This window comes from Callospermophilus lateralis, chromosome 18, assembly GCF_048772815.1.
Source record: "Callospermophilus lateralis isolate mCalLat2 chromosome 18, mCalLat2.hap1, whole genome shotgun sequence".
Lineage (NCBI taxonomy): Eukaryota > Metazoa > Chordata > Mammalia > Rodentia > Sciuridae > Callospermophilus > Callospermophilus lateralis.
In genome coordinates this window covers 53017331-53043890 of record NC_135322.1, presented here as the reverse complement: position 1 = coordinate 53043890, position 26560 = coordinate 53017331, and the positions used below count along the sequence as shown (strand labels likewise).

The window sequence follows — 26560 nt, the reverse complement described above, 5'->3', positions numbered from 1 at the left end:
GAGCTGTGTGTAGTAAGGATTTTCTCCCATTCTGCAGGCTCTCTCTTCACATTATCAATCATTTCTTTTGCTTTTAAAAAGCTATTTACCGCCAGGCATGGGAGTGCACACCTGTAATCCCAAAGACTCAGGAGGCTGAAGCAGGAGGATCTCAAGTTTGAGGCTAGCCTTAGCAATTTAGTGAGGCCCTTAGCAACTTAATAAAACCCTGTCTCAAAAAATAAAGTAAAAATTTGTTTAAAAAAGGAAGTGGCTGGGGATGTTGCTCAGTGGTTAGGGAGTCAAGGAGGAAGGAAGGAAGGACGGACGAAAAGAATAGAATAGAACAGAATAGAATTAACTAATTATTCTACCTATGGCCCTGTCTGGCCTAAGTCAACCGGATGTGCTATATTCCTTAACAAACACCTGTTATCTGTAGGAGAAATGCAACCCAAAAGTCTCCTTCCTGCTCCCAGGAACACAAATTAGCCTGAAGAGGGGAATTTTGTGACCTTCATACAGACTAGAGGACTCAAAGAGATAAAGTTAAAAGCTAAGTCATCTAACCATAAAATCTGTAAGAACAAGTTCCAATTAGAACAAGTCAGCATGGGAAAAAATGATCCAGAGTTGCCTTGTATTTTTAGCAAGTCATAATAGTAAATTCTCCCCTCCAATGGGTAAAACCATGCACAGTGGGCACTTGAAAATCTGATGCAATCTAGCTGTCAGTCAAAAATCAAGAAGTGGACCTGGAATCTTTCCTGGGACCCTCAACATAACAGGATGGCTAAAGGAGCTCACCATCTCTTTCCTCTCCCTTAGTAGTGTCTCCTTTCCCCTCTTTCCTACCCCTTCTAATAAACTCATGCCTGCTACTTTGTGTGACTTGTCTGAAATCTTTCCAACATGATTGCAAGAACCAGTGACTGAGGACACTGCAGTCAATTGATGTCCATGTATGACCTTGTTCTGTAACAGTGGTAAGTGCCTGTAATCTCAACAACTCCAAAGGTTGAGGTAGGAGGATCACAAGCTGAAAATCAGCCTGGGGAACTTAGTAAGACCTTATTTTTAAAATTTGTTTTTTCTTTACTTAAAAAATGGGCCAGGGCTATCACTCAGTGGTAGTGTACTTGTCCAGCATGCACAAAGCCCTAGGTACATTCCCCAGTACCACAAAACAAATTATTAAAAAAAAAAAAAAAGTATTGAGAACTTCAAAAAGCTAGTTTAGGAACAGAAACTGAAACTGAAAATTTTTAAACATTTACAAAATGATTTTGAAACAATAATAAATTACTACATATTAATAACATTTTATGAAAGAACTATTTTCCCAAACTTCTAAAAATAAGCATTTTTGTTTCTATATGAAAATAAAATTTTATATTATGAGCATCAAGGAAAAGGGATGTTTCAAGAAGAAATGCCATATTTATTCTGAAGTGAAAGGAATGAAGTTAAGGATGTACTAAATACTAATTTGAGAAGCACAGGGTCTAGGAAAAAAAACAACAAAGCAGAGCAGGGAAAATATTCTCCTTTGACATCTATCAAGAAGCATTGGTTCTCACCCAAAAGAATTCAATGCTCTTGAAACATCAATGGTCTCTTAGTTAAAACATGAAAATTTGCCTTTTACTCAGAGTTATTTAACCAACTAGACTGACCCTTTGGTTGGATATATTTGGTGTGATATCTGTTCATTAAAAATTAGACCGGGTTATTTTAAATTAGCACAATTTGAATCTAATCCATAATGTCCTTGGAGACTCTGGAGAAAAATTATGTCCTACAGACAAAAAAACAAATCTTTAATCTTTTATCAGCTATAGTCTCAGACCAGGTTTTAGTCTATTAGTATCTGGGGTTTTATACTAGATATTATTAAGAAATACTACAATTTTCACCTTATAGAATATACCTGGCAACTAGGCTTCCATTGTTTATTTTTTTACCTTGTAGAAGCAAGAAGCACAGAACTCTACATAAAAAGGCAAAAGTTAATAAAAGACTGGTTTCTCTTGTTTTTTTTTTTTTTTTTTTAATAGTCTGTTCAAAACTATGTGTCTGCCAAGTAAAGGGACATATGCTGATCTTACATGCATGGCTTCTCCCTGCACAGCATTTAAAGGCAAATTCCTACTCCTATATACTTTACCTGAAACTAAAAGTATGCTCTACAGTTGGTGTTACCTCATATGACATTATAGTCTTATCACACACATGATTATAAAATTGACTGATTAGATTCTCTATAGGTGGGGGTCATAAATATGTATTCATAGGAAACTTAGTGGTGCTAAAGTAGTCAATCAGACACTTTTGAGTCTAACCAGCATTGCTCATCACTGATTTGAGAGACTTATATTCATAGCATGGATGTCCAAACTTAAATGCATTTTTCTTTTAAAAAAACTTAAAATACTAAAACACAATTTTCATGTTTTTATGTATGACTTAAAAATAAATTTAGTTTTTAAAAAATAGGTCAACAAACATAACTGACAACCACTATGCTCCTTTTGGTTTCTTTATTTTTTTTTAGTTTTTTTTTTTAATTGTTGATGGACTTTATTTTCTTTATTTCTTATGTGGTGCTGAGGATCAAACCCAGTGCCTCATGCATGCTAGACGAGCACACGACCACTGAGCCACAACTCTAGCCCCAAGCCACAACCTCAGCCCCTCCTTTTGGTTTCTTTACCTAGTTAAGTCAAATTGATTTTCACCACCTGGGCAATTGCTGTTGTTTCTGGCTTCAGCATGGTTCTCTGGCTTTCAAATGGTTCTCTATCACATTGTTCCCTTTCCTAAGATCACTCTTGCTCTCAGCACCATCATTTTACTTTTATAGTCCTCCTTAAAGATCCCTTGCCCCCATCTTCAGCCTCCACCTCCCCCACTTATCCCACACCCTGGGATAAATCCTACTCATCACAATCTGCAATTGTGTCATTTGTCTTTTGCTTACCATCAGTCTCTCACCACCAGACTGTGTCTTTCTTTTCATCATGAAAATACTTGGTACAGGGCAGGCTATGTTACTTGGTAATTACTTGGTACAGGGATTTTGAGAGATAAGCAATAGACACCAAACCCAGGTAACTTAGCAAATAGGTACCTGGTTAGAAGAAATTGGAAGGAACAGAGAAGCACACTAGAGAACCAGTCTACTATCTTTGGCACTGGTTGTTTACACTGCTGACACCATCAAAACGCAATCTGGTGATAAAAAAAAAAATGATGCCGCCTCTGGAAAGCAGATGTTGGCACTCACTGTTTCTGCTGTCACAACTCCTCAAGGGGCAGAAAGAGGTTAGAAATTTAGTCTTTTACATCGTCATTTCTGATTCAAACTTGATCTGTTTGCCAGAGTTTAGGCCATGGGCCTGCAGCCCCCTCAAGAAGGTTAGGAAAAAAGCAAGTATCTTACATTTTCAGCTTCTGCTATGCTAGATGAACTTGGCCTCATACAGAGGAGCTCCAATACAGAAGAGGGTTCAGCTGTTAGGTAGCCAAAATAAAGGATAAATGGCTCCACTTATAGAGGTTCTCAAATATCTCTTGAATAAATAAGTCCTAAAATACATTTTAAAAAAATACTATTAGAACAAGTTTAAAATAAGTACTTGTAACTACAAAATTTCTAGTATTTAACTGCTATCAATTACTATTTATTCTAATTCTGATTCTGATTTCCTCCTTCCAGACTTGAATTAAAAAAAAAAAAAAATCTGTGCTTCTAAGCAGCTTGAATTTCATTAACCATGATGTCACAGACAAATGTGAGGGACTTTCCAGATTCCCCTTAGACGAAAGACTAGTTGCCCAGCTGCTGGGAGAGTGGGCATTGTATACCCATCACCTGACAGATATTAATAGAATGGCTCCAGGCTCCTTCCCTAGGCACCCTCCATCCTATGACTGATCAACATGGGAACCTGAAGTTTTGATCCCATTGCCTCAACTCCAGACTACCCTATAAAGTCAATCAGGCTCTGGAATTCCCCACAGTCCAGTCCAGGCTGGCAGACATCCTTCATGCAGATTAACTTCTCCCTCTACTCACCCCTGCACTGGTCCTTTGCCTTCCACAGGTGGTGACCTCAAGGATACTCCTCAATAAACACTCTGCACACTAAATTCACTTTCAGCGTCTACATCCTGGAGAACCACCCTGGGACTGTTCTACCAGCAGTGGTCAAAGAAAGTAAGTATTCAGAATGGGCTTTGGAACTTAAGGAAATGTGCTAGTAGTCTCGAATGAAGATTTTATGAGGCATTCTCATTTTGTATATGTTAAAATCATTAAGGTAAAGATAATCAGGTTCAACTAACAAACTGTTAAAATGAGATCATATGGAAGCTGCCATGTTCTACTTGGAGAAGATAAATTTATTACCAGCACAAGATGGACAAAACAAAGTGATTACCAGGAGATTTTATTTTCTCCCTCAAGCTAAATAGTTTTTCAACATAAATAAAAATGCCAAGGATGGCTTGTGAAACCACTTAGTGTTTGGTGCTTTTAAATTTTTGCTTTATAATTCCAGTAAACATAAACCAAACAATTAAATTTGAAGGTAATACATTACTAAGCCATAAACACTCTCAAGGGTCATAATTTGTACTCTTTGCCCCATTTATTTAAGAAAATATAAAGAAAGTGATAGAACATTAAATATTTCCAACCGAAATTAAGTAGAAACTTCACCTAAAACCTTTTTTCTAGATTTAATTGTAAATGTCACTACATAGGACCAGGGTTATAGAATTCTTTTAATTACATTCTACCTTTTTTTTCCCAGTACCCTTTCTCTGCCAAAATTCCCAATTTTAAATAAGTAGAATATAACACTAAGGTTACCTCATAGCTATGGTGTCTATAATTATCATTTTCAGATATAGGGAGGAAAATGGAATTGAGAAATAGCTTGCCTCCAAGGAACAGTTTAGATTGAAAAGCACTACACCAACAAAAGCAGAAATCCTGCACTCTAAATTCCTATTAACAGATTCTAGATTGTAGCCTGAAGAAAAATAAGAACCTCAGCACCCTGTGCTGAAAAACTATTTAGCTTAGAAAATAAGTTAAATCCTCTTCATGCAGAAGCAGATTTCTTGGTGGGACTTGAAGTTGGTGACAGGAAGTTACCCAGTTAAGACATATTCAACTATGGAAATAATGTGGAGCTCCAAAAATAGTAACAGTTCTATTATTACCATAGTATGAAAATAAATTATATTGTTTTGCTCTGTTACTAAATTTAGTTAATTATCCATGCCAAAAAAAAAAAAAGATATTTCTAGCAACCTCCAAACCAAAATTATAGCTAACACTGTTGGGGTTAGAAGACAAGAGATTTCTACAAGAGGAAAAAAGTCCTTCTTAATTCTAATTCAAATGCTACATTTTACTGACTCAAAGGAATATGGTCTAACAACCATACTGAAACTCTGGTTTCAAAGCCAATGAGATAACTTATTTTTTTGGCTAAACAGACAACCTGATATGAGGCACAATGGCAACATTCAAAATGCTAGAATAGGGACAAGAAGAAGAAATTCATAAAGTACTCGATATGGAGCTTGCATGAGAATCACTGTATTGGGGGGATTTACTTAGAAAAATGAAGCCAAAATCAAAAATTTACAACACAATTGTACTATTATGAACCACAAAGATAGAGAGATTTTTAAAAAGGTCCAATTGTATGCTTTGTACATAAGATGCACTTTAAATAAGTTGAAAATAAAACAAAAAGATATATCATTCACATAGTAACCATAAGAAAGCTGAACTGGCTATATTAAAGCCAGGCAAAATAGACTTTAAAACAAAATATTACTAGTGATGAAAAGGAACATTTAATAATAGTAAAAGAACCAAGCCATCAGGATGATTTAACAATTACAAATACATATGTTCCCAAAACAGAGCCACAAAATATATGAAGAAAAAAAATGACAAAATTGGAGAAATGGGTAACTAAAATATTATAATTAGAATTTCCATACCCCACTTTCAGTAATGGATAGGGTAAGCGGGAGATCAACAAAGAAATAGAGGACTTGAACAACACTGATAACTAATAGAGCCTAACATGTCTGTACAACACTCCAGCCAACAGCAGCAGCATCTATATCCTTTTCAGGTGCACATGGAGAGATACTGAAGAATAGGACCTATCTATCCCATAATAGAAGCCTCAAAATTTAAAATCACTGAAATCATACAGAGTATATTGAAATTAGAAACCAATAACAGAAGGAAGTTTAGAAAATCCACAAGTATTTGAAAAATAACATGCTCTTAAATAGTCAATCAAGACAAAATAAAGGAAATTAGAAAAACCTTTTAGATGAATGAAAATGAAAACAGCAAAATTTATGTGATGCAGCTAAAGTAGTGCTTACACAAAAATTTATAGCTATAATGCCCTTATTAAATAAGATCTCAAATCAATAAACCAAACTTCCACATTACTTCACCAGAAAAAAGAAGAAACTAAACCAAAGCAAGCAGGAAAAATATATATATATTTGAATGGAAATTAGTGAGATTAACAGAAATAGAAGAAGAATCAGAAAAAAGAACCAAAACTTGTTTCTTTGAAAATAATAATAAAATTGTCAAACCTGCAGCTAGACTGACCAGGGAAAAAAAGAAGACTCACATTACTAAAATGAGGAATGAAAGAGAAAGTATCACTATTCACCATACAAAAATAGGAAGCGTTAGAAGAAAATACTAAGAACAATTGCATGCCAACAAAACTAGATAACCTGGATAAAATGAAAAAATTCCAAGAAGGTCACAACCTACTTCTTGGGCTGGGGTTATGGCTCAGTGGTAGAGTGCCTACCTAGCATTAGTGAGGCACTGGGTTGGATCCTCAGAACCATAAAAAAAAATAAATAAAAAAAAACACTAAATAAACAAAACAACTTACTTCTTCATGAAACTTGTTTGAGAAGAAATAGAAAATTTGAGCAAGGAATATTTTCCTATTCATCCTAACAGGCCAATATTGGTAAAATGCCCCCGAGTTCAATCTTTAGGACCAAAAAAAAAAAAAAAAGGAAAAAAATAAAAGAAAAAGAAAAAAAGCACACACACACTCTCTCTGATAAAATCAGGCAGGGACATCACAAAAACAAACAACAACAAAAACAATCACAGACCAATACTTCTTATTAATATACATGCAAAAATCCTTGACAAAATGGGATGAAAATAGTAAGACAACACAAACTACTTATTAAAACTGGATCAAATAAAAACTAACAACACATAAAAAGGCTTATTCAAGATGATCAAGTGAGATATATCCTAGCAATGCAGGAACAACTCAACTTTTAAAAATCAATTCATGAAATAAACCATATCAACAGAATAAACTACAAAACCCACACAACTGTCTACATAACAAACATTTATTTAAAAAGAAGAAACATTGGGGCTGTGGCTGTGGCTCAGTGGTAGTGCACTTGCCTGGCATGGGTGAGGCACTGTGTTTGATTCTCAACACCACTTATAAATAAATTTAAAAAAACAAAGGTCTATCAACAACTAAAAATATATATATTTATTAAAAAAAAAGAAGAAGAAGAAGAAAATCCAGTGCCCTTGGGCTAGAGTTATGGTTCAGGGTTATGGCGCTTGCCTAGCAGTGAGTTCCATTCTCAGCACAACATATAAATAAATAAATAAAGCAAAGATATTGTGTCCATTTAAAGCTAGAATTTTTTTTTTTAATCCAATGCCCTTTCATCATTAAAAGAAAAAAAAAAAAAAAAACCTCAACTAACTAGGAATAAAAGTAAACTTAACCTGAAAAGGGGCCTCTAAGAAACACACAGCAAACATCATACTTAATGGTAAAAGATAGAAGGCATCCCCCTAAGAAAAGGAAAGAAAGACAAGGTCCACTTTTACCACTTGCATTCAACACTGTACTAGAAGCTCTAGTCTGGGTAATAAACAAGAAAATGAAATAAAAGCCACCTATATTGGATGCAAAGAAAAGTAAAATTATTCTTACTTGCAGATGGCATGATCTTATATATCAAAAATCCTAAGGAAATACACTAAAATCCATTGTATCTAATATACTAGTTTAACAAAGTTGTAGCATACAAGATTAGTACACAAAAATTAACTGTACTTCTCTAAGCTTGAAATGAATAGTCCAAAGATTAAATAAATAAAAGATTGCATTTACAATAGCATCAAATAGAGTAAAATACTTCAGAGTAAATTTAATAAAATAACTTAAAACTTACAGAATAAAAACTACAATGCACTATACAAAACATTAAAGAAGACCTAAATGAATGGAAAGGCATCCCATATTTATGGATTGGATAGCTTAATATTGTATGATAATACTTTTCAAATTTGATCTTAAATCAAAATACCAGCTCCCTACCACCATCTTTTTAATTATTTTTCAGAAATTGGCAAGGTTGTCTTAAAATTTGTATGGGAATACAAAACCTAGAACAGACAAAACTAGCTTGATAAAGAACAAAATTGGGGGTAGTCACATCTCCCAATTTCAAAACATACTACAAGACTATAGTAATAAGGATAATATAGTCTTGGTATATACACAGTCACACAGATCAATAGAATAAAACTTATGGTCCATAAATAAAAATTCACATTTATGGCCAATTGACATTTTTTTTTAAAGTGCCAAGTTGATTAAATGAGGGGAAAATCGTTTTTTCAAAAAACAACACTGGAATACCTGCAGAAAAATGAAGTTGGATCCCTTTCTCATACCATACCCAAAAGTTAACTCTGAATAGATCACAGACCTAGATATAAGATATAAAACTCTTAAAAGAAAATTTAAGGGTAAAAAAGCCAAAGGTTGAATGTTTTCTCGAATATGTGGAAACTAACCCACAATAGTGGGGGAGGAAGGGAAGGGAAGAAAAGGACTTTTTAGATTAGATAATGGGGAATGGAGGGCAGATAGGAAAAGGAAAGACAGTGAAATGAGTGTGACATTATTTTCCAATGAACATGTGAAAAAAAGCATAGTACATCCACAAGAATGGAATCCTAACTAGAATAAGATATATTCCATGCTTGTATGATTATATCAAAATGGATTTTACTGTCATGTATAACTAAAAAGAATCAATTAAAAAAACTAAAAAACAAACAAAAAAAACGTAAGGGTAAATTTATAACTTTAGATTTTTGCAATGGTTTCTTAACTATGACACCAAAAGTACATGGGACAAAAATATATATAGATATTTAGGATTCATCAAATTTTTTAAATGTTATGCTTTAAAAGGCATTATCAAGAAAGAAAAAAGACAACTCCAAAGAAGTGTAGAAAATATTTGCAAATTACATAAAGAACTAGTACAACTCAATAAAAAGATGATAAATGTAACCTAAACAACTTTTTCTATCAAAGCAGATAATAAAAATGCCAACAAACACATAAGAATATGCTCAACATGCTGAGCCATATGTGAAAAGCAAATCAAAACCACCACAGTATGCTACTGCACATCCTTTAGTATGGCCAGTATACTGAAACACAGAAAAACAAAAACAAATCCAGACAATGAGTACTGTCCAGGCCATAGGGTAATTGGAACCCTCATATATTGTTGGTATGAATTTTAAATGGTACAGCTGCTTTGTTAAAAAAAAAATAAAAAATAAAAGCCCAGCAGTTCCTTAAAAGTAAACACAGTAAGCATATGGCTCAGAAATTCCACTCCTGGGTATATACTGAAGAGAAACAAAAATGTATATCCACACATAAACCATTACATGAATTTTCATAGCCATATTATTCATAATAGCCCCAAAAGCATAAACTACCCAAATGTCCAATAAATGATGAATAATAAAATGTGTTATGTTTATATAATGAATTATATAGTCATAAAAAAGAAATACTGATACAGGCTACAATATGGATGAGTCCTGAAATGAAAGATACTAAATGAAAGAAACCAGTCACAAAACACCACACATTGTATGATTCTACTTACATGTAAATGCCCAGAATAAATGAATCTTAGAGAATCACAAAAGCAGATGATAGCTATCTCCAGGCAAGGTGAGGCAAGGTAGGCAGTGTGCCTAGTGGGTATGGGGCTTCTTTCTGGGCTGAAGAAGTGTTCTAAAATGGACTCTAATGATAGTTAGACAATTCTGTGAATATACTAAAAAAATGGAATCATACATTTTAAAGGGATGAATTATATGTCATATGAATTATGTCTCAATAAAGCCATTAAAATAACAACATTGATAACAAGGAGGTGAGGCAAGAGGCAGGACCAGCACACCAAGGGACCAGGAACCATGCTAAGGATTTACATTTCTAAAGCACTGGGGAGTACTGAAAGATCTAAACCTGTGAAGGACATGATCACACTGTAAATAAAAGACTGCTGGCACATCAATGCAGATAATAGATTTAGGGAGAAATCATGCAAATGGTGAAAGAAAGGCCATTAGGGGATCGCTGTGGTAACCCAAGGATAACTGAAAAGCAGGTTTAGTCTGGAGAAGGGACCTGCTGAGGAAAAATAATGATGTCAGGTTTTTTTTATATACATTCCTATGACACATCTAAACACAACTGTCAGAAAGTCAGTTTTATGAAGTCTGGGATCAAGAGAAAGGTTTGGAATATAATAGTAAGCATCAGGAGGAGGAACAGGCAGAAACTAGAACCTTGTGTAGAGGACCAAATTGTTCAAAACAGAAGGAGGGGGGGAGGAGGAGGAGGGGGAGGAGGAAGAGGGGAGGAGGAGGGGGGAGGAGAAGGGAAGGAGGGGGAGGAGGAGGAAAGGGAAGAGGAGGGGGGGAGGAGGAGGGGGGAGAAGGAGGAGGGGGAGGAGGAGGAAAGGGAAGAGGAGGAGGGGGAGGAGGAGGGGGGAAGAGGAGGAGGGGGAGGAGGAGGGGAGAGGAAGAGGGAGGGAGGAGGAGGAGGAGGAGTTGGAAAACCAGACTAAGACAGCATCTTGGAATGCTCCCACATAACTCCCATATACACAGGATGGGCAGGTCTTGAAACTCACAGAAAGAGTCTGAGGAGGGATTACAAAGGAAGAAGAGAAAATCACAGAAATGACATCCAGGAGGAAATTTCAAAAAGGACAAAAATAAAAGTATTTACTGGATTTAACAAAAATCACTAGGTATTTGGACAAAAATTTCAGTGGCAGAGGGAAAATCCAACCCACAATTGAGGAGGAGCAAATGAGAGATGAGGAAGCGAGAAACAGCAACAAGAGTGAGAAGCAGGGCTGGGGTTGTGGCTCAGTGGTAGAGCGCTGGCCTAGCACATGTGAGGCCCTGGGTTCGATCCTCAGCACCACATAAAAATAAATAAACAAAATAAAGGTATTGTGTACAACTAAAAAAAAAAAAAAAAAGAGTAGAGAAGCATCCTTTGAGGTGAGAGGAACAGGTAGAGGGTGGCACAGAATAAAGGGTAAACCTTGTATTGTTTCATTTTTTAAGTTAAGAAGTCTCAATCATGCATGAATATTGAGAAGAAAAAGACAATTCGGAGGCTAAAGGGCAAAAGAAATAAAATGATAATGTCATTCACTAAGGAGAGGGAGGCGGATGAAAGCACAGCTTTAGACAGTAAGAGAAAAGAAATATATATATGAAAACTCTTCCTAAGTGCTGGGAGTGATGAGAGGGGTAGAAGGAGGAAACAGAATTCCCTCCTGATTGCCTCTGCTCTCTTGGTGAAGCAGGAGGCTGTAAGTCACCTCCTTAAAGCTAATATGGAAATAGAAAGCAGCCCTGAAGATGGTGACAAAGGCTTAAGGTAACTATCAAGAGAATGGAAGAAGCTGACTGGGGAACACAGAGAAAACTGGCATAAAATACTAACGGTGTCATTCAGACTAAAGTTCAAAAATTCAAACTAAATAGCAGTCTTCAAGAGTATGTGATCTTTCTTTCTAGCCATAAGGGGTTAAAAAAAGTAGAAGTTTAATAAAATAGGGGTTAAAAAAGTAGAAGTTAAATAAAATGGAAGTGCAGAAAAAAGAACTGAGGATACATATGTTCAAAACATCAAGCTTTATCACCTGTGAGGTCCTGAGTTTGATCCCTAGCACCTCCAAAGTTTTTTAATTAAAAAATTCATTAAGCTATGTACTTCAAATTTGTTTACTAAAATTTTTGTTAAGTTATGCCTTAATATATTCATCTAAAAAAGAATCCTTTGTCTCATTGCAAGTATTCAATCTCCCACTCCCAAATCAAAAGGCAAAAAATACCTCTGGACAACTTCTATTTTAAAATGACAGGTGAAAAAAGATTGAAAATGGAAACAAACAAACAAAACCTGGGAAAATCCCATCTTCCCTCAAATGCATATTTTTAATCTAGAGTAACTTATAGACCACCAAGTAGACTTGGATATCAAGCACCAGTTCCCATATGAAAATTGTTATTTTTGGCTTTAGCACTTTAATCTAAAGAGGACACAAATTCTGCTCATGTTTGAATAACCCTTGCCAACAAATTGATCCCATAGCAGCAGGGCTGCAGGGAGTAGTTTCCAAGATTGAAGGGAAACATAAAGGGGAAAAATTCAGTAAATATATTTCCTCCTAGGATAGATCCATTTAAAAAGGAAAAAAAAAAAAAAGCTTTTTTTCCTCTTTCCTTCTTTTCCAAAAGCAGTCCAAAAGGGCATTAAGGAACATCTCTAATATACATAGAAGAAAGCAATACCAAAGAAATGTAGATTCCACAGCTATTAACCCAAGGGACACCTCAAACCAGGCAAATCTCTAAATAAGGTCTGAAAGGCAGATGTTCTCCTAAAGGCCACTAACTTCCAAAACCAGGAATATGAAGTGGGCACTAAGCATGCTAATGTATGACTTTCTAGAAAGCTAACTTTTGCTTTTTATATGGGCAAAGCAGTACAATTAATAATTCTTTTGTCAATTCAGATATATCCAAAATGGATTAGGAAGTGTGCCTAGCCACCACCTACCATCTGAACATAAGGAAGGATTTTCCTTTTTCATTTTAATATGTCTTCTTCATCTACACAATATTACATATTTGATTAACAATATCAGAGTAAGGTCTCCCAAATGTACAATATCATATGTGAATAAACCCTCAGAAACTCTAATAGAATAAAGCTACAGAACCAAACCCCCTGGATTCAAATCCTGATTCTCCACTTTCAATGATGTCTTGGTCAAGTTACTTCACATGAATAGGTCTCAGTTTCCCCACAGAGAAAACAGAGCTATTATCTATTCATCGAGTTTTAAGAATTAGTCAATATATATAATTATAAAAATATTCCAGTGACATTGTAAGTGACTCATAAATCTTAGTTCCTATTAAGTCTGTAACTTAGCAATTTGTAATAAGCACATCTCTTTACTATGACTTCTAAAATTTGCATGCACCCAGAGCTAACTCCTGTGGCTTACACCCTGTGAATACCTGATAACTGGAAAAGGGTCAAACTATGGTATACTGAATTTGCTGGCCTATTTAATAAATAGCTGGAACTTGAAAGCTAAAGATTCAATGCACTATTTCCCTTCTCTAGTAGTTCTCGTCCACATTATGTATGTGTTTACTAAAATGACCAACTGCCTTTTGTGGAAAATGTCAATATTCTGTAAACACAGCATCTGGGAGGATTAAGCAGAACACTATCAAAATACAATGAAGTAAATTAAGAAGGACTAGAAAGGTATGTTCTAAATTCCTAGAAAAACTGTTTTGGTAAGCTTTCATACTTTCTCTCCTTTTTTAATTAGACTACTATTAAATAGAGTTCTGTCCCTTTAACTGTCAAATGGTTTGCCATTTTACAAGTAATCTTTCTCCACAGAGGAATCTTTTAAAAGTTATAAATAAAATACCCCAAATATTTTCTTTTTCCCACAGATGAGAACATTAGAACACTGACATTTTAATCTGTTCTGTACAAGAGTGAGTTGTGTCAACACAGTGCTCCCAGCTACAACGCTGAAAAAAAACCAAGTTTAATTAAAGACAGAGAAGAAACCGTATGTGGAGCCTAAGCCATTGAGATACAAGGAAGAGTTGTCATCTTCAGAGTGAGTTCTCTAAGAACAAATCTCTGTCAGTGTCAAAAGGAAAAAGAGAGAGAGACAAAGCAAAGCCAAAGTGTGATTCTATAAAGGAAAAACCTGTGGAGTCAAATGTCAATGTTCAGACCAAGAACTAAAAACACTGTTTCCATTACACTGTTTACCAGACCCTACTCCTAGCATCATAAAACATCTCTGGATGTAAATAGATACCTATTAACCATAGACACATTGAACTACAAAAGGAGAAAAAGACCCATGTCACAATAATGACTTAGCAACAGTGAATACTGCTTTTACTGGGTTTATTCCAGAATATTGGCTATTCTCTTTTCTCAGACTCTAATTTGAAGGGAAAATCAGCATTACCACAATGCTATCAGCTAAAATTATGCACAAATCTAACTACATTTTTGCAATACATAGCTTCCTGCCTATCCCCCCTGCCTTTCTGCCAGGGCACTCAATTATCAGAGAGGCCCTACAGGACAATGAAAACAAAACAAGGCAAAAATGACCCGGCTTTAGCTTTGGCCCTGCCAATTTCCTAGCTTAGTAAGTCTTGGGAAAGTCACTTAATATATTTGTGATTACTTTCTCTTATCTATAAAATAGGGATAATGCTAATTACTCAAGAGCCTTATTGTAAGGCTTCAATGAGATAACATATGTAAAGTATCAGGTTCATTTGTTTAGCTCACATAACACACACTACACAAATAGTATTCTTTCTGTATTTATTTATGGAACAGAGTTCCCGGTATACTACCTGGCTGTCCCTGAACTCACAATCCTCCTGCTTGCGTCTCCCAAGTAGCTGAAATCACATGCATGCACAACCATGCCTGGCTTCTTATTAACTTTTGATTTTTAAGATACTGGTCACTTGTCGAATATATATTATCATACCTTCGACTATATCCTACATTCCTTAGGACTAAAACTTCTTTCAATCCTATATAATAGTCTATCTCACTTCAGAAGGAATATTAGCATTTACTGGTTTGTTCATCCATATATAACTGTGTTTTTCACAGCACAGTGTAACAGAATGGCTGTCAGCATGCTGAGCTCACCTGTCAAAACCACCTGCATTAATTGATAATATTTCAATCAGGCCACTCTTAATCACTACACAACTTTTAGCAAGTTACTTTAGTATGCCAGTTTCTTCATTTGTAAAATGTAGATAAAACACTATCATTACAGAGCTGTTCTGAAGATCAAATATATCAAACATATGTAAAGCTATTAGAATGAATGTGAACTAAGTATGAGCCTTTAGAAAACATTTGCTTATGACTTGATAATGTATCTGCCCTATGAATATTAGTCTATAATTGTTGTATAGCATTAGATATTTCTCTGAATTTGTATGTTATAAATTTGTAGGAAGATGAAACAGGGTAAATATTTTGGCCAATAGTTACAAATATGATAGGAATAATAGAAAGATGTATAAAGAAAAACTTGACAAATATAAAACTAACTGAATTAGAATATAAAGAATCCAATCTGTATAATTTTTATGTTTGTATATGCCAGTTAAAAAAGAAATCCAGGCTTTACAGAGGGGAATAAACAGAACAAGCTTATGTTGTCATGAAAGTGAAACACAATACATAAAAATGCCATATTTTAACTGTATTAGGGAAAGCATCATGGAGAAGACAGCATGAAGATTCAGACAGATGATGAGAAAACAAATGTTATTCAAAACAATAGAAATAAGAAGAAGTATGAAAGGATTACAAATAGCCCATGTGAAAGCCAGTACCCAGATCTGTCTGCCTGGAGACAGGTTCTTGTAAGAGAATAGTTCCTCTAAGAGAATTTCTTTCTTTGGAGTTTAGAAAGCACACAATATGTACATAAGATCTAAAAGATAGGATAAATTCTAATTTAAAACATTTTCAAATTCTACATTAAGTAGAGCTTTCCAATGGGTATGCCAAGGCATATCAGTGTGCCTAAATTAAGTGACCAATGTACTAAGAATTGTGAGCCTCTCAGCCCTTGGGGTATAAATCCTCTAGCTATATATGGCTGGCCTACTCCCTCTGTGTGCCATACAAATATAATTTTCTAAACATAAAATGCCTTAAAAAGTTGTGAAACAATGGGTTAAATAATATGGCTATTATACAATGAGACAAAGAAAACTAAGTGGGAGAGAAAATGATGTACAATGTCTTTGCCTAGTCTGGTGGCATTGTGGAAGATCAAAGAGAGGAAAGACAAGTGGCAAAAGAGTAGTTAAGAAAGTGCTGTAAGGCAACAATAAATGTTGGCAAGAATGTGAGGGAAAAGGTACACTCATACATTGCTGGTAGAACTGCAAACTGGTGCAACTACTATGGAAACCAGTATGGAGATTCCTCAGAAAACTTGGAATGGAAGCTCCATTTGACCCAGCTATCCCACTCCTTGGTTTATACCCAAAGGACTTAAAATCAGCATATTTCAGTAATGCAGCCATGTCAATGTTTATAGCAACTCAATTCACAGTAGCTAAACTATGGAACCAACCTAGGTGTCCTTCAGTAGATGAATGGATAAAGAAAATGTGGTGTATACATTCAATGGAATATTACTCAGCTTTAAAGAAGAGTAAAATGATGACATTTCCAGTAAATGAATGGAGTTGGAGAATGTCATGCTAAGCGAAATAAGCCAATCCCAAAAAACCAAAGGCCAAATGTTTTCTCTAATATGCGGATGCTAATTCACAATAAAGCGGGGCATGGGGGGCACTAGAGAATAATAGCATTACCTTAGATTCGGTAGAAGGAAGTTAAGAGAGGTAAGGGGAATAGATGTGGGGATAGGAAAGATAGTAGAATGAAATAGACATTATTACTTTATGTATATATGTGACTGCTTGACCAATATGATTCTATAACATGTACACTCAGAAAAATGAGAAATTATATCTCATCTATGTATGATATATCAAAGTGCATAAATGCATTCTACGGTCATGTATAACTAATTAAAACAAATTTTTTAAAAAAGAAAGTGCTGTAATAAGTTAGGCACAAAACTAAGGCCCAAAATTAGAGTAGTAACAACAGGCAAAATAGGTTGTGAAAGAATAACTGCTTAGAACTCAGTTTAGTTCAGTCAAATATTTATAGCTGCCTATTATGTGTCTGCCATTCTCCAGGCATTGGGGATTTTAAAACTGAAGAAACAATTTCTAGTAATTATAAATTTTTTAAATTATAGAGGCAGAATTCCAGGTTTTCCTTAATACGATCTGTTACACAGACTTAAAGGAAGGAAATATCAAAAGGCATTATATATTGCACCATAAAACAAAGGTAGTTCCAACCTAACCATTAAAGCTTTAAAAAATAAGCCTTTTGGTGAAAAGACCCAATATCAGTAGCCAATGGGTTATGAAGAAAATTCCATGGAACAGAATGCTAAAGACAATAAATAGTTTTTAACATGTTTATATCTGAGCCAGGGTTAGAATGCATGCCATTGGTAAACTCTACTTTTAGCTTTTAAAAGATAATAATAGCAGCTATCATTTATTAGGTGCTTACTACATATCAAACTGTGCCATCAGTTGATATATTTCTCATGGTATCCTCAAAACAACCCTGAAAGAGTAAGTATTGTCAGTACCACATTTTTTTTCATGATAAAACAAGGCTCAGAATATTAAGTAATCTACCTAAGATACAAAGCCAGTGAAATAGCAAAGCTAGAAACCTAGCTCTAAAGTCCTTGTTCTTATTAAATATGTTTTAAAAGATAGAACTCATTTAAGAAAATGCTCTAAGACAAACATAGGTAAGACACATTCATGCACTGTTCTAAGAGAGAGTACTTGCCCAAGGCTCACTAACTGGGTCCATTCAGGAAGAAATTTTGAGGTCTATATATTAGTATTCTTCTGACATACAAATTACTACAAACTTGTTGACTTAAAACAATGCAAATCTATTCTCTTACAGTTTTATAAGTTAGAAGTCTAAAATGAATCTCACTGTATTGAGATCAACATATTAACCGAGCAGTCATTCCTTTCTGAAGGTTGTAGAGTACACTCTACTTCTTTCCCTTTTCCAGCTTCTAGAGGCTACCAGAATTCCTTGGCTCGTGGCTCCTTCCTACATCTACAAAGCCAGAAATGGTTAGTCAATTCCTCTTCATGCTGCTCTGTCTCTCTGGTTCCTCCATTGTTTTATCTCTTCTCACCGCAAAAGGGTTCTCCAGTTCTGAGGACCCGCATGATTAGATTGGGCACACTCAAGTAATCCACCATAGCTCACCATCTCAAACTCCCTAACTTAATCGCATCTACAAAGTTCTTTTTCTTATGTAAGGTAACAGATTCTAAAGATCAGAACACACACATGGGGGACGGGCATTATTCTGCCTTTCACTGACTAAAAAACAAAGGAGCTACTCAGTGTTTGAACCATTATAATTGGTTACAAATGTACAAGATAATTCACTGATAACATTTTAGCTTGCCCTTACTTATAGGAAGAGAATGTGCTGTTTAGAGGATGCAATGTCTACTCTCATGAGCAGATGCGTTTTACATTATGTTGAATGATTTGTTTTCTGAGTTATACATTACTGCCTTGTGAATGCTGTCAGAATGAGTCAGAATCTCTTAGTCCAAAAACTCCAAGACTCAGACAAGATCAATATTCTGAATCTTTAAGTTAAGGATCAGAGTCAAGGGTGAGGGAGGGGGTATATTTAATGGTTCTATATCTATGATAAAAACAACCTTTTGAAAATCATGTTTAAGAAGTTATATGTAATTAAATATATCTAAGAATACAGTTATATGTCACTCCCTTTGATTTATGAAACTTGTATCAACAAAGAGAATAGTTACGGCTTTCTGATTGTGCCTGTATAATCAATCAAATGGTTTGAAGTAGAATGTCCTTGGAAGGCAGCAGGGAATTTCAAATCAAAAACTTTAAAAATTTGGATCACAAAGATCAGTGGTTGGCTAGTCGTGGGGTATTTGGGGGAGAATATACAGTGACTGCTCATGAATATGAGGTTTCTTTTTGGTATAATAAAAGTGTTGATTATGATAGTTACATACATAGATAAATAACTCTGAATAGACAAAAATCATTGCATTGTACATTTTAAATGAGTAAATTTCATGGTGTGAAGATTATATCTCAACAAAGCGGTATAAAAATGGGTCACAAGGAGAATTCAGTGAGAGAAGGATCTGGTTAAATATACATATTAAATGAAGAATAAAAATAAGAGATCTTATGCAATATGATCTTAGTGAAGATCCCTTCCTTAATGCCTACTATTTCCCTCTTTTTTGTTCTATCTACTTTAGATTTTTATATATTCTGTTCTTGGAAATGTCATAATTTTCTATGCCTTTAAATTTTGTTTTGTAGTTTACCACTCTACTAATATATACTATATAAAATTCAAAAAACTTACTCCATAAATTATGAATATAGAATATAATTCTGATGCTAATATCAAACGCTCCTTACTAGAAAGTAAATACAGATAAGGGAAATGTTCTCATTCTGTTTTAGGAGCTCCTGTTTTATTACCCTTGTTCTGCACTGTGCATGTATTTTCTATATGCCCTAAATCATTCCAAGCACCACAAGAGCTATATCAAATTCATGTGTTCTTGTACCAAGATTTGCATATTAAAATCAAAGAACTTGTCTCTACTTGCAAATGTAGAAAGTTCACACTTTGTAGACAACCTTCATTTGCTATTTTATAGTTATATCTATTATAGTGCCCAGCAGTGACTCCACATCTGTAGAATACTATTGAATGACTTTTTTCCACACTTCTTTTTACCTGCATCCTCTTTCTCAAGAGCAATAATAGCCCTCTCTTCAAAAACACTATAACAGAGTACACTGTCAGAGATTACAAGGCAGTTTTGCTTACAAATTAGAAAATCAGGCAATGTTTTACTTGAGGCTTTCTTACAGTTGATAGGAAAATAATCACCTATATAGCCCATAAAAATGTCCCCCCTGAATAACAATCAAGCCATTTCAATAGAACACTTTCCTGAAACTGACACATTAGTTAAATTAATAAAATAACATTATCTAAGCCGATAAAAAAGTTCCTTCAACCTTGAGGTGGAACACTTGTCTCCTGTGAGCTTAGACAAAATGGTCTGGTTACTTTTCTACATAAAAATTATAAAAGATCACTTCTTATTCTCAGGAAAGAGAAACAGAAATACCTGATATTATAAGCCTAATCCTTGAGTATGATTGTGCTTACATACTGCATTCTCCACTGAATCACAAGTATACCATACTGTTATATGTTTTCATGCAGTACAATGCACGCTATTCATATGGAATGCCTAGTTATATATGCTGAAAGAACATGATGGTCCAAGAACAGAAGATAAATATACATAATCCACACTGTAAAGTACAGTTTTATGTAATTTTCTTGCTCTTAAATACAAATGCACAATTAACCATATAGTATAAACACCACAAATTCAGTTCCTGATGCAAAACTGCCTTTGTCAAATAATTGTCTCATTCATTTTTCTAGGATTCTATCAAAACCTGGAAAAAATTTAATTATTGCAGTTGAAACTGGAAAATGTTGCAGAGGTTACAAAATAGCTTACACTGAAATTTATAACACATTTGTAAGTTTGTCAAGATTGTGTTGTTGTCATTGTTGTTGTTTTAATACACATAGAAACTCAAGTCCACATTCTGAGGATCCTTTCAGACAACTGAAAGCTGAATTTTCCAAGCAGTCAGCTGTAGCTCATTAGCTCTGCCATGGACCGTGAAAGCCACTTGCCAATAGTGTCGAAAGACTATTACTCATTTCAATCTCTCCAAAGAAGATAGACCTTTTTCTCCAACAAACATTAGTGAAAAACACTGAATTTGGGGCTGTGACTGGAACAGCTCAGCGCACATGGATGGAAACTCAACAGGGAAACTAAAGCCAACTGGAATGGGCAGATTGATGTTCTTGCTTTTTACCTTCAGAGACCATAGCTTCCAACTAGTTTTCAAGAAGAAAGAAAACAAAACAATCATGTAGAGATAATAATGTACTTGAAGCATGTATGATAATCCGATTGCCTGACAGAACTGTCAGTCTGAATGGCAAATTCTCTGCATATGATTGAGTTTTGCAATCCCAGCAGCTCAAACTTAAGGGGCCAATCAAATCAGCTCTAAATGTCAGTCACCATCCAAGCAAGGCAGTTACTCAGAAAAATCAAGATTACACTTAGAAATAGTTTAAGTCGTTATTCAACAATCACGAAGAAAACTAAGGAAATTATATAGACATTTATAGAATTCTGTAGAATTAAATAGAATATTAGTATGCTATAGCTAGCATGCAAAAGGTAAAAAGTAATATAACTACCTAGGTAATATTGAGTAGTCTTATTCTTCCCACAGTATTTAAATCTAAACAATTATATAATACTCAACTAAAATTTAGCTGGGTAGAGACTGATGTTCAGTTTAGATATAAGCACTACATGGGATTCCAAGTTATGAGATATGCTTTGTTTCTTAATCAAGATGTTAGCTACTCTGGTATCTCTAGGTTATAAAAATTCATTAAGCTGTATACTCACAATATATGAATCTTTTTGATCAAAGAAGTTTTGTGATCAAGGAAACATCATGTCCTCTAGTCAATTGCCCCATGAATTTAATTGCTGAGAAAATCAACAATATAAAACTCCTATTTGATCACAACTTCAGACTTAGTTTTCAGTTTTCCAAGCTACCTGTTAAGGATAGACTCACGTTAGCATCTTAGAGCAACAGAATATGGTTCATTATATGTGGGTGTATTATCTCAATATAGTTTTTTACAATGAGAACTATTTATATTTTAATGTCTTAGAAGAGTATTTTTAAATAGTTCTGATATCAGGGTTTTTTAAAACATTTTTAGTTGTAGATGGACACAATACCTTTAGTTTTTTATTTACTTATTTTTATGTGGTGCTGAGGATTGAACCCAGTGCCTCTCACACGGAAGGCACGAACTCTACCACCAAGCTACAACCCCAGCCCCTGATATCAGGTTTTATTCCTGAAAAGATCTACCAAACCACAAGTCATGCGTAATATTCTTTAATAGTCACAAAGTAGTTTGTGAAAATATAAGAACAGTATTTCAATAGTAAATACTCACAATATTTGATACTGATAACAGAGGCAGAACAAAACACATACTAAGACACTTAACAAAAGCATATAAGAAAGATAATAGAAAAAAGAATGAGACCCAGGTATAAATTCCAATTTTACAAGACACTGTTAAAAGATATATCTAACTCCGAGGTCACCGTTGGAGAATAGAGAAACAAAGTTTTAAGGCTATAATTACTGAAAATTCTGTAACAGCTTTTTATTTCTATAAGGTAGAATCATTGCTTTAAGTTGAAATTCTCAGCATTAGCTTGGTCTACTGTACCCACAACTACCCACACGGGTAGCTACCTCAATAACTAGGAAAGGCTCTCTTTTTGTTTATGGGCCAAGTATTACATTATGTGTTTTTAATACCAAATATTCACATATGCAATTCTATGCATATGAATATTAAATCATGATAGCATATGAGGCTGAGACCAGTAGTAAGGCTACAAAAAAAAAAAAGTTCATAGTACCCTTATGTTTTTTCTAGGTACTCAAATTATCCAAAGGGCAAACCCCAACTTCAACTGGATGTTCAAAATGCACAGAAAGTCATTTTCTTGGTCAGTTTGTGTTAATACAGCAACAATTTTAAATATATTCCATGAAAGGAGCATTCTTTATCCATCAAAATTTACATAACTCATTATAGCTTACAATTGGGTCAAAATTCTGAGAAAGGAAATTTGGTCTTAACCTTCAATTAAAATAAATTCTCAAATGCATGTCTAATATTAATGGCTATGTAGATACATTTTTCCATATGATTATAGCTTTTTAAACATATTTTTAGCATATAGGTAGCATTGAGTAATATGCTCAAAGTCATCTCAGTTTCTTTCTCACATTAACCAGGGTTTCAATGTACTACTCCAAATAAATTTGTTAATTGCCGAATATTTCCAAATAACCAAAGGTTGAGTTAACTATTAAACCATATGAAACTACCACTTTTATAGATGAAAGCCAGTCAAACTTTGGTAATTTCATGTGGCTTAATTAAAAATGGTTTTTAGGGAATTTCAATTTATGCTAAGAAAAAATAAAAATAAAAGTTTACCTGATGTGAAAGTACAAAAAAAAAAAAATACTTCCAAAGGAACAACCAATTGCTAAGGTATAAAAAGCAATAAAATAGGAGGCTTTATAAAAAGATGGGGAAAAAAATCAGGTAGTTCAACAGGTTCCTGAAATCCTGGTGCTGATCGATAAATTGACTTCTGCTTCACCTTTTATGAAGAGGCTGTACTTAGCAAATCACTGTGTAAGCTACCTCAATAACAGCATTCTTGCTATCAAGTTTACTTGCAATGATTCCAACAAAGAAATTAATTTCTTAGATGACAAGAAAAGGTTATCTGAAATGGGGAAAACACAGGAGATTGAGCTTTCTGCTAATAAAACAGACAAATATCAGTCTAGGCACTGAATTCAGAACTGTTTAACTGTCAGCAAGATCTGAATTCCCTGTAGCCCAAAGGCTATCATCATTTTACACACAGACATACACTATACATACATATATGTATGAATGTATACATACATTCATACATACATACTTGCTCTAGGTTTTCAGGAATTTTCTAAAAGTTCAGACTCAGAAACTCAAACCTGAGAAAACTAGAATAGTCAACCTAATCTCCAGCTACTAATCCATGTTCACATACACACACACACACACACCACAATGCATCCATCCACATTCCAAACACCAAAAAATGTATTTCTAAAACACATAATGAATATATTAACTCTTCAGACAATAAGTAGTATTATAAAATCATACAACTGCTATTGTTTGCTCTATTACCATATCAGTAAAATATGTAACCAGCAGTGATAAAATCTGAGAACTAGAAACTACCATTGATCACAAGTTATCAGATCCACTCCTTCCCCAAAACACTCATGTATAATCAGACTCATATCACTAAGTGTTCTCATAGAAAACCTCTTACAACTATTCCATTTTGCAAATCTAAGGAAAATCTCTGAGGTATTCTGCAGGTATGAATCTCAACTTCACCACTGAATAACAACATAACCTTGGGAGAAATTGTTTAGCTTCAATAATTATATATTTCCTAATATGTAAAATGAGGATAATAATGGTACCCTCCTCACAGTATTTTCACAGGTATTAGATGATATGATGTATATAAAATGCTTACTATAATACATGACATTAATTCCAGTAAATGTTATCTGTTATTTTCAATAGTACTGTTATATAGTTATGAATTTACAAGTACTTTGAAGGTGGCAGTTGCCTATCCCTGGTTTTGTGGTGAAAATATTTTCTTTTAAAAATAGTTTATTTCTTTTTGTAATATGTAGATCTCTGAAATAATTCTGACTGTTAAAACTAGGAGATTCTTGAGTAGTTTAAAAAAAAGAGTGTACTTATAAAAGGATTAATTACTTCTTTACATGGAATTTCTTTTCATTGTTGTATTTCAACATCATATGAAATATTGCAAGTAAAAAATAAAAATCAGAGCTTCTTGTCACTAATGTAAAAAATAAATATATATGCAGTATTTAATGGGATGAAATACAAGTGATAGATTGTCCATATTAAAAAGAATAAGAATAAACAATGAATCAAAATAAAATAAAATTAGATTTTAAAGCTTGAGGAAATTTTTTAAATCATCTAGGCCCAATCCCCTCACTTTATAAATAAGACTGTAAAGGGTGATTTATGCAATGTTATATGGCCAAAATCAGAGATATTAGAAGAACCCAGGTCTTCTGACTTATAGTCCAAATATCTTTATAATATGCTTCTCTCCAAAGAATAAGTGAAAAATCATTAGACAAATTCCTATTTCAAAATTTCTAGTAAAAGCCACGTTTGAATACACAAAACTAATTAAGGGGAGGATGTGCAATGAGAAAGCTAAAGGAAAAATATCCAGTGTAAATAGTAGAAAATAATCAAATGGCAGCTAAGCCATTCCTTCATTGTATGTTAATATGTAAAATACATACTCTGAGATTCCAGCTCCTTGTTTGTAAAATGGGAATCCTACCTACAACAAATAAACAAGATATTCACAGGTTAAAAAAGCACAATAGTTGAGAGTCAAACTATCTATAATTGAATTTTAACTCCACAACTTACTCATTGTTTGATCAAGTTATATAATTTCCCTGAGCCATGGGAAGCCCTTTAGCATAGAACATGACACATAATAGCTGTAATAAGTTTTAGTGTTATGAATATATATAAATTACCTGCCCTTAGAGGATACTGAATAATAAAAGCACAACCATCATGAATAACAACAAAAATATCTGCTTTACAAATAAAACTAGAACAGATTGACAGAGTTGATGTGCCAAATAAAAATCAATGCTCTTTGCCACTTCCAGTGCAAGAATGAAGACCATTCTCAGCAGACTGTGGACATTCCAGAAAATGTCAACTTCACTCTGAAGCAACACATAGTTATTGTGAAGGGCCTCAAAGGAACCCTATGGAGGAATTCCAATCACATCAGTACAGAACTCAATCTCCTTGCAAAGAAAGACGTTATTAGGATGGCAAATGGCAGGGAAATAGAAAGGCACTGGTTGTTGTTTGCACTGTTTGTAATCATGCACAGAACATGATCAAGAGAATCTGTGCATGCTCACTTCCTTATCAATGTCTTTATTTAGAAGAATGGGTCTCTTGTTAAAATGCAAAATTTCTTGGGTTAAAAAATACATCAACAGGGTTCAGAGGAGGTCAGATGTTGCTTGTTCATAACTCACACCCAGAAAGATGAGTCAATCCTTGAAGGAAATGACATTGAGTTGAACTTGTTTCAAATTTAACTGCTTTGATTCAATAAGTCACAACAGGTAAAAACAAGAATATCAGGGGGAAAAAATAGATGATGTCTATGTCTCTGCAAAAGGAATAGTTCAGCATGCTGATAAATAATATCTAAGAATTGTCCTGTTACAGAAACAAGATCTCAGGTTATAAGACCAATGGGTGGTATTTTAGTAATTTAACAAAAGATCTCTTTTGAGCCGACAAAAGACCTCTATTGACCCTAAAATGGTAGCACATGCCTATATTCCCAGAATTTTAAAGACTAAAGCAGGAGGATCCTAAGTATGAGGCAAGCTTTGGCAACTTAAGAGAGATCTTATAAGGCTGGGTATGTAGCATAGTGGTAGAGTGCCCATGGGTTCAATCCCCAGTGCCACAAAAAATAAATAATGAAAAACATTCATTGAAAAAAAATTAAAACAAACACTTATTTATCCTGAAACAT

At 34.3% G+C, this 26560-nt stretch overlaps 1 long non-coding RNA gene and 1 pseudogene across 1 annotated transcript in view; both read left to right on the top strand.

The window, feature by feature from the left end:
* Window positions 1-4112: 4112 nt before the first annotated feature.
* LOC143383632 (uncharacterized) overlaps window positions 4113-26560 on the top strand; it is a 33332-nt gene continuing 10884 nt past the window's right edge. The window contains exon 1 of the long non-coding RNA XR_013089169.1: window positions 4113-4198. This is a non-coding gene — a long non-coding RNA (uncharacterized LOC143383632). The remainder of the gene's footprint in view (window positions 4199-26560) is intronic.
* LOC143384129 (large ribosomal subunit protein uL6 pseudogene) lies at window positions 25626-26220 on the top strand (annotated as a pseudogene).